General features: G+C 31.1%; 1 long non-coding RNA gene across 1 annotated transcript; it reads right to left on the bottom strand.

Annotated features, from left to right (window-relative positions):
• Positions 1-2,628: 2,628 nt before the first annotated feature.
• Positions 2,629-4,774, bottom strand: LOC114326054 (uncharacterized). Its single transcript, XR_003651772.2, has 2 exons — positions 4,591-4,774; positions 2,629-2,803 (listed from the first exon to the last, which is right to left on the bottom strand). It is a non-coding gene; the product is annotated as an uncharacterized LOC114326054 (long non-coding RNA).
• Between the last annotated feature and the right edge of the window lie 7,617 nt (positions 4,775-12,391).

The following is a 12,391-nucleotide window of genomic DNA, read 5'->3' as shown; positions in this document are numbered from 1 at the left end:
GGTGTGTTGAGCCAGTAGTTATCTATTTTTGTTTGTTTAAGTTTGGAATGTTGTTCCGGACTGTTTCTTCCACGTTTTATATTTGGAACTATTTGCCATTCTTCATCATTTGCTTTGGATGTGGATGGGGGTTGATATTGTGGTAATGTACTTTGGACTGAATACTGGTATTGAGGTTGATATAACTGCATTGGCTGGTTTGGCTGGCTTGGAGCGAAATTTTGCTGAATTTGTGATGCAGGATGTGGTCCCATTTGCATTTGTTGTGGAAAATATCCTAGTTGTTGAACTGTTAAGTTTTGGTCGCTGAGGTTCATTTGGCTAGATGTTGGACATTGAGAGTATGGAAATGGATACTGATTATATCCGTTCGACATTTTAATTTAAATATTAATATTAGTATAAGGTGTTACCTTGATTGGTGGATTCCAAAAATAAAATTCACAACACATTTTTGACACAATCGCCAGCACTAATATTAATATACTTTATTTTTATTATTTAATTTGTTTTGAAATAATTAATTCGGTTGATTTAAATATATAAAATCTGTTTTGTACCACTACACCAGATTTATTTTTAATATTTCAAGTCCATTAAGGTATAATTAGCTTTAAATGGTAAATTGATAACAGTAATTGTGTACAAGAATTCATCTGTACTCAGTAGATATATCTTAAAAACACCCTGTAATTATCTACGATAATTACTTTCAGTTATTTATGTCATCATAACAATATTACAACCTTCATTCGATTATATAAATATTGTTATCCTAGATCACGATTCAACTAATAATTGCAGAGTCAATTATAAACACTTTTCATGGTCGATGCTGAATAGGCATTTCTAAATATATAAACAGCAAAACTATAACAAGGGAATTCTATATTATTATATTAGACATTCGTCATTCTATTTTGGTGATCAGACGTAATATTTCCACATTAAAGATAGTGTCTCTTTCTACACGAGATGTTCTTTGGGTGCGGTGCTACCAGCTTATGCTAATGCGAGTGTAAATAAAACAACTCAACAAGTAAAAGCGTATCAATTATTCCACCCCTCGGATAAGGGATAACCACCCTCACTGGGAGAAGATAGCCTTAGTGCCCAGGGCTGTCATAATTGTTTTATCTACAACCGTCCTCGATCAAGTTTGGACGACTACTAATTTTTTTTTAAGTATATACCGCCTATTATGTGGAATTGTTTGTAAGAAACATTCCAATATTGAAAAAAAAATGTTTGTTAAGCCTGTGGCGACGTAAATTAGTGTATATTTTAAAATTTTTTAGTTCTATGTTCAGAATGATGACTCCTGTTTTTATTCAGTTGTAATTAAAATATGTTTTACTGATGTTTATTTATCATTACATTTATTGATACAATTCTAACATTTAAATTACGAATACATTATTTTATTTCTTTAAAAACTATTTTGTCAATTGTCATTTTTTACTAGGGGTCATTTTTGACCCCCGTTGTTCGTCCGTGTAACAAAAAAAGGTTGGTCATGCGAAGATTAACAACTAGCTATGTTCTTCATCAATACATGATGTTTTTAAATAAGTGCGACAAACATTCTGCATGAAAAAATAATGACAATTTGCTTTATAAACATATGTCCGCAAATGCTTCGTTTCCGAGATACGGGATGTTGAAACGTTTTTAAAAGCTAATCATTTAGTTTTTGCTACAAAACCGGTTGATATATTTTTGTTGATATTATGAATACTACATATGTGGCGCAAAATTTTTATTTATGAAACAGTTCGTGAAGTATGCTTTTTGCGAACGCATGCGATTTTTAGAGCACAAGCGACAACTGAGCGAGTGCTATACATCGCGTAAGTTCGCAAAAAGTACTTCATGCACAGTTTCATACAATATTTTATCTACGATAAACAAATAAAAAAACTTTAACTCTTCGTCACTGGAATTCATTTCTATTCTACAATTTTTAGAACTTTGACATTTAAAAATCCTAACTACTTTCAAACCACAAAACTGTCAAAAATTTTGTTGTAAGTCATTGCTCATATTGCCATCACCATGACAACGCGAAAGTTAAGGATATTTGATTATATGAAAGTGTGCCAAAAACCCATTGAACGCGTGCGAAAAAGTAAATCCCATTTAAAATATATTGTTACTTCACGCACACTTTAAACGCTTCACGCACTGCTATCTATAATGACAGTTTTCACAAACTAAAAACTTATACATAATATATGACATAGAGTAGATAAATGTATTTATCTACTCTATCTCATATCGCCGGTGCAGAATAAGAATGACGTAACTGCAAATTTGGTGCAAATTTAATTTGGTAGGTTTTAAGAGGCAGTAATTGCGCATTTTTTTACATACAATTAAGAATTTTATATTTACCATAGGCGCGCGTATGGGTCATATTCCATATGACCCATACATTTTTGGATAAATTTTCCCTGTTTTTTTTGCCACCATTGGTCTATAACTTGTTTGCACGCAATTTGAGGTATATGAAATGGTTCATTAATGGAAAAAAATCCATTTTCGTTAACAATTATAATAATTAAATAATCAGATACAACAAATATCAGATTGTGGAGTTTTTTATGGAAGTTAGGATATATAAAAGCGTTTTCAATGTAAGAATATATTTTATTCATGTTATAACAAAGTTAATGAAAAATGTGTTAATTATGGTCCTAGTCATGGTCATGATGGTGAATGTCTACATGAACGTGTTTAAGAATGGGTTTAATTGGAGGAGCTTTTGCAGCTTCCGCTTGGAATACTCCCAATGCAACAAGACCTAAAAATACAAAGTTTTTTATTTTTACAATTGCTAAATTATAAACTTCAAAATCTACGCCACTGTCGTAATATTAATTTCAGTATGTTTCTTTGACTCTTCGTTACTTTTTACGTAAATATCATCTTTGTATCTCAAAGGGATAGAGTAAGTAATTTTCAAGTTATTTGCGTTTAAAAGTAATGCATTCAATAAGATTATGTATTTTAAACAACATTCAATAATTATGCCAATACTAAATACTTAGGGCCGATTTCTCATATCGAGTTCAACTCAAGTTTAACCTCCACTTATAGTGAAATACAATTAAAAGCCAAAATCGTCTTTCTCAATTCCCGTTCAAACGATTTTTATTGATTGAACTACGTTCAATCTGAACGCTGGAATTCAAGCATTCATGAACCCAGTTATAGGTCTGGATCCCGCGTATGGAAAAAAAGTTGATTAATAGCAAGCTGAAAATTTGTTAATAGCTTAAGGGTGTCTAGTCGGATAAACTTTGTTATATGGGAACACTGGAACAGGTGCAGTTTTAATTGTGGAACAGATTAAAAATATGGAACGGTCAGACCACGAAAACAGCATATTTATTTTGTCCGACAGAACAGACTTAAACTCTCCGAACAGAGATTAAACTCTCATGCAAAAATCAAACTGCCATTTATCACCTGTCATAATTGCTGTCATTTGATATATTCTACATGTTCCACTCATTAAAACGCCCATTTGGTGATAAATAGCAGTCTGATTTTTGCATGAGAGTTTAATCTCTATTCGGAGAGTTTAAGTCTGTTCTGTCGGACAAAATACATGTGCCGTTTTCGTGGTCTAACCGTTCCAAATTTTAAACCCGTTCCACAATTAAAACTTCCCCTGTTCCAGTGTTCCCATATATCAAAGTTTGTCCGACTAGACACCCTTAAGCTATTAACAAATTTTCAGCTAGCTATTAATCAACTTTTTTTCATACGCGGGATCCAGACCTATTAGATAATTTCAGAGATTATTGCAATTTGACATGAAGCGCTGTCATAAAATATGTCAAAATCAGTTTATTCTTTATCATTTCTTTAAATAGATCATTCTTTATCATTCTTTAAATAGATATCTAAGCATTACCATAATATTATTATTTTTATTTTTGTTAGATTTATTAATAACTATTAAAATGACTCTTTGAATATAAATACTTAAATTTAACGTTATTTAGACACAGCATAAAAAAGTTCATACAAAATGGCGACAGTTTTACCTTTTGCCATCTATTGGCATATCTCAAAATTACTGGAATTTAGGGAATTTTGCATTTCCAAAAAACGTTAAGGCGTAAAACGTGAACTGTCAATGAAAATTACATTTGCTAATATAATCGAAGTTCAAGGATTAACCTCAGTCAATTGAACTATAGATTAACTTATTTAGTAAGAAATCGACCCTTAAACTACAAATTAGAAAACATAAACGAACTTTAAAATAGAATATACATTAACTTTATATCATATCAAGTTATATTCTAGTAAATACAAATAGCCGGATTTGCAACTGATAAAATTGCTAACAAACTAGTAGGAATAATAATTTAATTAGTTAATAATACAGAAATTGGAAGAGACTATGCAATGTAGGAAGCTAACAAAGACAGAGGAGGATATTTTCATTATACAATATAAATACAAATACAATGGACAACTCTTGAAAATATTAATAAAAATAAACCCAGCAAAAACCTTTTTGCAAATCCAAAATTTTTATACTGTATAAAATACTACTAATAGATTAATACTTACCAAGCACAAATAAAATATAACTTACAATCTTCATGTTGCTTTTACAACTGATAGACAAGGAATGATACTTAAGCCAAGAAAAACCGTCACTTATATATTATTCTAGATCATTATTCTTATCATTTTTATGAATAATTTTTGTATCCATTATACAGCTTTATGACGAACCTAAATAGCTGAATTATCATGCTGTTGATATTTTGGAAATAATCTTGTCATATAAATTGTGAATGCCGAAACCGGTCGCTGACAAACTGTTTTAAATAGTGCAGCCGATATGTGAAACAATTGTGCATTTAATGATAGAAGCATATAATTGGGACCGCACATACTACACATATAAAGGTTCAAAATTAGATAAGAGGCCATCTCAGATATTGCCTTTTACAAAAATGGCGGGGATTCAAAATGGCGACTATACATTGTGACTAATAGCGCGATAACTTTTGAACGAGACTTCATATTTCAACCAAATTTGGTATATAAGCTCTTTCTTTAATGTATAAGATCCAGGTCTTGGAACGGAAGAATCGGTTTACCAGAAGTTGTGTTTTTCCTGGTTTTTATGTAAAAATATGCTGTTTTTTTTTTCAATTCTTTCACCCTGTATGTATTAATTTTTCAAAAAGATAATACCACAATTAAAAAGAGCGTAAAAATATGTTTTTTAACTTTTTAGTTTTGTTGATTACCATGTAATAAATGCATAACTTATCTTCACATGTACCTATGTACGCCAGATTCGTGAAAATATTATAAGAATTATTGTGCATTTAATGGTAGAAGCATATAATTTGGACCACATATACTAAACATATAAAGGTTCAAATTTAGATACGAGGTAATCTCAGTTTTTGTTCCTTTTACAAAAATGGCGGGCATTCAAAATGGCGACTATACATATGTAACTAACAGCACCATAACTTTTGAAGTAAACGTCAGATTTCAACCAAATTTGGTATATAGGTTCTTTTTTTAATGAATAATATCGAGGTCTTGAACCGGAAGAATCGGTTTACCAGAATTTGTGTTTTTACTGTTTTTTTTTATGTAATAATATGATGTTCCTTTTTCAATTCTTTCGCCCTGTATGTATAAACTTTTCAAAAAGGTAATAACGCCATTGAAAAGAGTGTAAATATATTTTTTAAGAAATATTTTGAACTTTTCAGTTGTGTTAATTACCATTTAATGAATGCATAACGTATGTTCACATGTACCTATGGGCGGCAGATTCATTTTGAATGCACGCTATTTTTGTAAAAGACTAATGCCTGGTTGCACCAACAGATCTTAAGCTCTAGCTTAGCTAAGCTCTACTTATAAATAGGGCCTCCTTGAGTATCACTTACGTTGCACCATAATTTTAGATTCTTACCTTATTATTAATTATATCTATTATTATATTATGGTATTCTTATTGTAATATATTATAATTATATTATATTAATTCTTATGATATTCTCGACTTAAGCTTAAGATCTGTTGGTGCAACCGGGCATTAATCTGAGATGGCCTCATATCTAAATTTAAATCTATGTATATGTAGTATGTGTGGTTCAAACTATATACTTCTATCATTAAATGCACAATAATTCTTATATTATTCTACAAATGTTTCTGTTTCTCTGTTTAAACACAAATTCTGGTAAACCGATTCTTCTGGTTCAAGACCTCGATATTATTCATCAAAAAAAGAACCTATATACCAAATTTGGTTTAAATCTGACTAAATCTCGTTCAAAAGTTATCGTGCTATTAGTCACATATGTATAGTCGCCATTTTGAATGCGCGCCATTTTTGGAAAAGGAACAAAAACTGAGATGGCCTCGTATCTAAATTTGAACCTCTATATGTGTAGTACATGTGGTCCAAATTATATGCTTCTACCATTAAATGTACAATAATTCTTATAATATTTGCACGAATCTGCCGCATATAGGTACATGTGAAGATACGTTTTGCACTTAATAAATGGTAATTAATTAACATAACTACAAAGTTAAAAATATTTTCTAAAAAATGTTTTTACGCTCTTTTTAATTGCCGTATTAACTATTTGAAAAATTAATACATACAGGGTGAACTAATTGAAAAAAAAAACAAAATTTTTACATAAAAACCAGGAAAAACACAACTTCTGGTAAACCGATGCTTCCGATATAAGACCTTGATCTTATCTATACATGAAAAAAAGAACCTATATACCAAATTTGGTTGAAATCTGAAGTCTCGTTCAAAAGTTATCGTGTTATTAGTCACATATGTATAGTCGCCATTTTTAATCCCCGCCATTTTTGTAAAAGGCAAAATCTGAGATGACCTCCTATCTAATTTTGAACCTTTATATGTGTAGTATATGTGGTCCAAATTATATGCTTCTCTCATTAAATGCACAATTCTTATAATATTTGCACGAATCTGCCGCACTAAAATAAACACCTTCAAATAAAATTGTGATTATAATGCCTGGTTGCACCAACAGATCTTAAGCTCCAGCTTAGTTAAGCTCTACTTATAGATAGGGCCTCCTTGAGTATCACTTACGTTGCACCATAATTTTAGATTATTACCTTATTATCAATTATATCTATTATTATATTATGGTATTCTTATCGTAATATATTATAAATATATTATATTAATTATTATGATATTCTCGACTTAAGCTTAAGATCTGTTGGAGCAACCGGGTATTAGACATCTTATACCCTAACATATTAAAATAGAAATATTTTAAAAAAAATATTATAATATTATTATAATATTAAAAAGGAAATGTTTTAAAAAAATATTATAATATTATTATATTTTTTTAAAATATTTTTTTTAATATGTTAGTGTATAGGATGTCTAATACTCACAATTTTATTTGAAGGTGTTTATTTAAAACACTTTGTCAGCGACCGGTTTCGGCATTCACAATTTATATGCTATTATCAGGCCCTTGTCGAAACTAACAAGCTAAAAATTACAATATAGTAGGCCTAGTTTACAATTATTATAGTTAGTCCAGAAAGCCACTGCGCATCCGCTAGGAAAAATATTCTAATTCGGATTTTTTGCACAATCTTACTCAAAATGAACCCCTTTTAACAAATTTGCATGTTGCCAGGACCAAAAGTTGGTCAAAAATTTTTTTAAAGTTTTTTTTTTGTTTTTCTCCTAAAATTATTTTTTTTGCATGGAACAAATTTTTTTTATGTTTTTTGTATCATTCCAAACAGAAAAGGTCTTTAGTGACTTTTCTCTAAAGTTGATATATTTTGACATATAAGCGATTAAAAATTGAAAAATTGCGAAATCGGCCATTTTTAACCCTCAAAAACTATGTGAAAGACTGAAAATTTTAACGTTGCCAAGGTAGGTAGATATTCTTTACACATCGTTTGATGAAATCGCGAAGAGTTTTTTGCAATACAATATCAAAAACACATTTGTTTTTTAAATGCCAATCAAGCGTGCGCGATACTATTTTCCACCGTTGCGCGTTGCATGTGTATACAGTATGGTGCAAATGAAAGGTTTAAATTCGTTATTTCGTAAACCGGTGACTTTAAGGAAAAATCCCAAAACAGGTCGGTTTTTATTTTTAAGTTATCATATTGTGGCATATATAGTATACTAGTGACGTCATCCATCTGGGCGTGATGACGTAATCGATGATTTTTTTAAATGAGAATACGAGTCGTGTGCTGGCTCATTTGAAAGTTTCTTAAATTCTCTATTCAGTAATATAAACGTGTACATAATTATTTATACAGAGTGTCCAAAAAATTTTTATTAAATTAAATCATTTGGAAAATTGACAAAAAAATTAAATTATTGGACACCCTGTATAAATAATTATGTAAATGTTTATATTACTGAATAGAGAATTGAAGAACCTTTAAAATGAGCTATCACGCGACCCTTATTCTGATTTAAAAAAATCATCGATTAAGTCATCACGCCCAGATGGATGACGTCACTAGTATACCATATATGTCACAATATCATAACTTAAAAATAAAAACCGACCTGTTTTGGGATTTTTCCTTAAAGTCGCCAGTTTACGAAATAACGAATTTATTCCTTTCATTTGCACCATACTGCATACACATGCAACGGTGGAAAATAGTGTCGCGCACTCTTGATTAGCAATTAAAAAACGAAGGAGTTTTAAATACTTTATTGCAAAAAGCTCTTCGGGATTTCATCAATCGATGTTTAAAGAATATCTACCTACCTTGGTAATATTCAAATTTTCAGTTTTTCACAGAGTTTTTGAGGGTTAAAATGGCCGATTTCGCAATTTTTCAATTTTTAATCGCTTATATGTCCAAAACTATCAACTTAAGAGAAAAATCTTTTCTGTTTGGAATGATCCAAAAAACCTAAAAAAAATTTGTTCCATGCAAAAAAAATAATTTTAGGAAAAAAACAAAAAAAAAACTTTTAAAAAATTTTTGACCAACTTTTGGTCATGGCAACATGCAAATTTGTTAAAAGAGGTCCTTTTTGAGTAAGATTATGCAAAAAATCTGAATTTGAATATTTTTCCTAGCGGATGCGCAGTGGCTTTCTGGACTAAGTTCTAAGGCTTAGTTAGTAAATAACAAAAAGTATTTAGAGAGACCAGTGCTAACCTGATTTTACCTGTTATAGTTAGTAGAATAAGATAAGTATATAGGGTGGTCGGAAAGTCCCTTTACATTAATGAATTGTTGTTGTTGTACTACAGAGCGAATAATAATAATACAATTTTGTACGTAAGTTATTTATTACTTATTTATTTATCAAAAACGTCGGAGTACATATCTCCATTGTCGCAACACAACTTGATACGACGCCATGTTCGTATGCTCATCCGTCCCAGCATATCGCGAGTTACTGACGTAAAATATTGGCCAACTACGTTTCGCAAGTCCTCATTTGAAACATATATCTGCATTTTCTAATCTCCTCTTTAATGAAACCCCACAGTGCATTATTCGGCGTCGGCGTTGTCAAATCTGGACTTATTGGAGGCCAAGGAATTGGAGAACCTCGCCCAATCCATCGGTCCGGTAAAATTTCATTTAGGCAATTGCGAACAGCCAGAGCAAAACGAGGTGAGGCGCCATCTTGTTGAAAATAAAGAAGGCCCTCACTTGTTAATCCTTTCGCATGTGAACTTGCATTGTTGACCGTGCAATACCAAACTCTGCAGAGCGTTTCCGCATCGACTTTATCGATGAATTTAATGGAATCCTCAATGCCAGCATATGTTTTCGATTGCTTGGCTTTCACTTCTTGGTGCGTCGAGAACGGCTTTTGATAAAAATGCCTTCTTCTCCCCCGACAGCAAAGTTGGTCTTGATGTTGGATTTGGAGTTTGGATGTGGATTTGAAAACCAACAACAAAATCATTCATAATGTCGGCCATTGTTTATTGTTATGACGACGTTCGTGTATAGACACTGCAGCGATCAAACTTTCTTTAATTGTATACTCATTTGTGTCCTTCATTACGTTTCGATCGCAACTATTGTTGTCTGTCTGTGTGACGAGACATGTGCTCTTGATGATGCGCATGCGCCGGAATATCAGCAAACGTTGTCATGGTGTTGAAGCATTATTATTTTTAGTGTAAAGGGACTTTTCTGCTACCTTATAGTATTATTATGATATTGATACTTACATATCAGTACACGAACAGTAAAGTGTTCAATATGATGTTATGTTAGAAGCCTATATGTCTTGGTCTATTTTAAACGTGTGTTAATGTCATGTAATAGGGATGGCGGTTGTTGACAAAAACATCGGCTTTTGGTTATACTGGTTTTTTTTACCTACAGTTTAACCTGGCGGTTATAACCGGTCAAAAAAACCGGTTATTCCAAAAACCGGTGTTAGTTTTTTTAGCCATAGCCAATACCAAATAAGTTACATTTACATGGCGCTTTAGTTTGCGATACTACATTCGAATCGATATCTGTCCATATCAGTATAGAAGTCAGTCATCAGGGTTGTAAAATCGGTTTCAGTCAACTCAAAGCTTCATATTTATGCACAGAGGCGAAAAATATTCCCATTTTTCTCTAAATTCAGTATTTTTTCCACTTATCCGGTTTTTTACCGGTTATTACATTAAAAAGAAAAAGCGGTTATAACCGGAACAAAAAACAACCGGAAAACCGATTATTGCAAAGGAAAAAAACCGGTTTTAGGCTATAACCGGTAGGTTTTTCCCATCCCTACCATGTAACTATAAATATTATATTGATTTAATATTTTTTTCTACTGAGAAATAAATTGTATATAATTTTTGTTTTGTTGTTTTTATCTATTTAGTTTTAGACGACAATAATTCATTACAATTTTTATCGACCGGTCCTTTTTCTGTGTAAACATACAAGAATAAAAAACCGCAAAATGCCGTAAAAATGAGGGGCGCTACAATATTCTAGCTACAAAAGACCTGATATTATGAATACTATGTGGCGCAAAAATGTATTTATCTGCTCTATCTCATATCGCCGCGCGCCGGTGCAGAATAAGAATGACTTAACTGCAAGTTTGGTCAATTCCTGTTTGTTGCGTAATTAACTGCTAAAATACTGTGTACACATGAAACAAAAGCGAGAGAACTGTAACTATGTGCTGAGCCACTACAGGGTAGTTGCGTCGTTATTGAAATACGCACCATTTTAGACACTGTTCTAGATTAATAACGACACAACTGCAAGTAGGGTTATAAATAGGGGGACTAAATTAAGATAATGAAATTCGGACCAATAGGGATGAAAATAAAAGCCATTGCTGTAAGGATAAACGACATACTAAATATTTAAAATTAGTTTTTTTGTACAGAAATATTTTAAGATCAAGAATGACGCAACTCTAGATATGGTTGAAAATGGGGGGATTAAATTGGACGGTTACCCTTTATTTAATCACTATTTTAAATATTTAAAAAATTTTAGATGAAGAATGACGCAACTGTAAAAAGGGTTGAAATGGGGGGATTAAATTAAGATAATGAAGTTGGAGCCAATAGGGATAAAAATAAAACTGGAAAAGACTGTAAGACTTGTACACACATCTAAGTAGGTCAAAACGGCAAACAAGTGTATGTTCTCAAAAAAATTGATAGTGTGTAAAAAATGTTTTATTATCAGCTAAGTAATTTCAACACATAACGTGCAATCATCAGAGCTTTTTTCTCTTATAAATCCTTCATAGAAGAGCAATTGCTAAACGACACAATAAAAAACGTAGATTCTGGGCGAAGCCACAGATATCGGGTATAACAACCCCTTAAAATGATTAAATTCACATCTAATTTCTTTTTTATTTTAAAAAGACAACATGGCTGAGTCAAAGTGTTTGACTCAGCTATGTTGTTTTTTTTTTAAATAAAAAAGAAATTCGATGTGAATTTATTCATTTTAAGGGGTTGTTATAGGGGTTGTTACAATGAATAAATTCACATCTGATTTCTTTTTTATTTTAAAAAGAAAACATGACTGAGTCAAACTGTTTGACTCAGCCATGTTGTCTTTTTAAAATAATAATTACACTTTTATAAAAAGCACTTTTTTATAATAAAAGGTTTTTATTATTTATAGGAGAGAATATAAAATAATTTGACGATATAACATGCTTAAAATTTCAAAAATTACACTATAATAAAAAAATACTTTTTATAATACCACGGTTGTTAAAAATGGTATATATGATATTTACATATAATAATTAACTTATAAAATACGAATTTTAAGTATATCAACTTTTAATTATTTATTAAAAAAATTAAAGAAAGATACGCAACAGCCG

The sequence above is a fragment of the Diabrotica virgifera genome, chromosome 2 (genome assembly GCF_917563875.1).
Source record: "Diabrotica virgifera virgifera chromosome 2, PGI_DIABVI_V3a".
Taxonomy (NCBI): domain Eukaryota; kingdom Metazoa; phylum Arthropoda; class Insecta; order Coleoptera; family Chrysomelidae; genus Diabrotica; species Diabrotica virgifera.
This window is presented reverse-complemented; position numbering and strand designations above follow the sequence as displayed.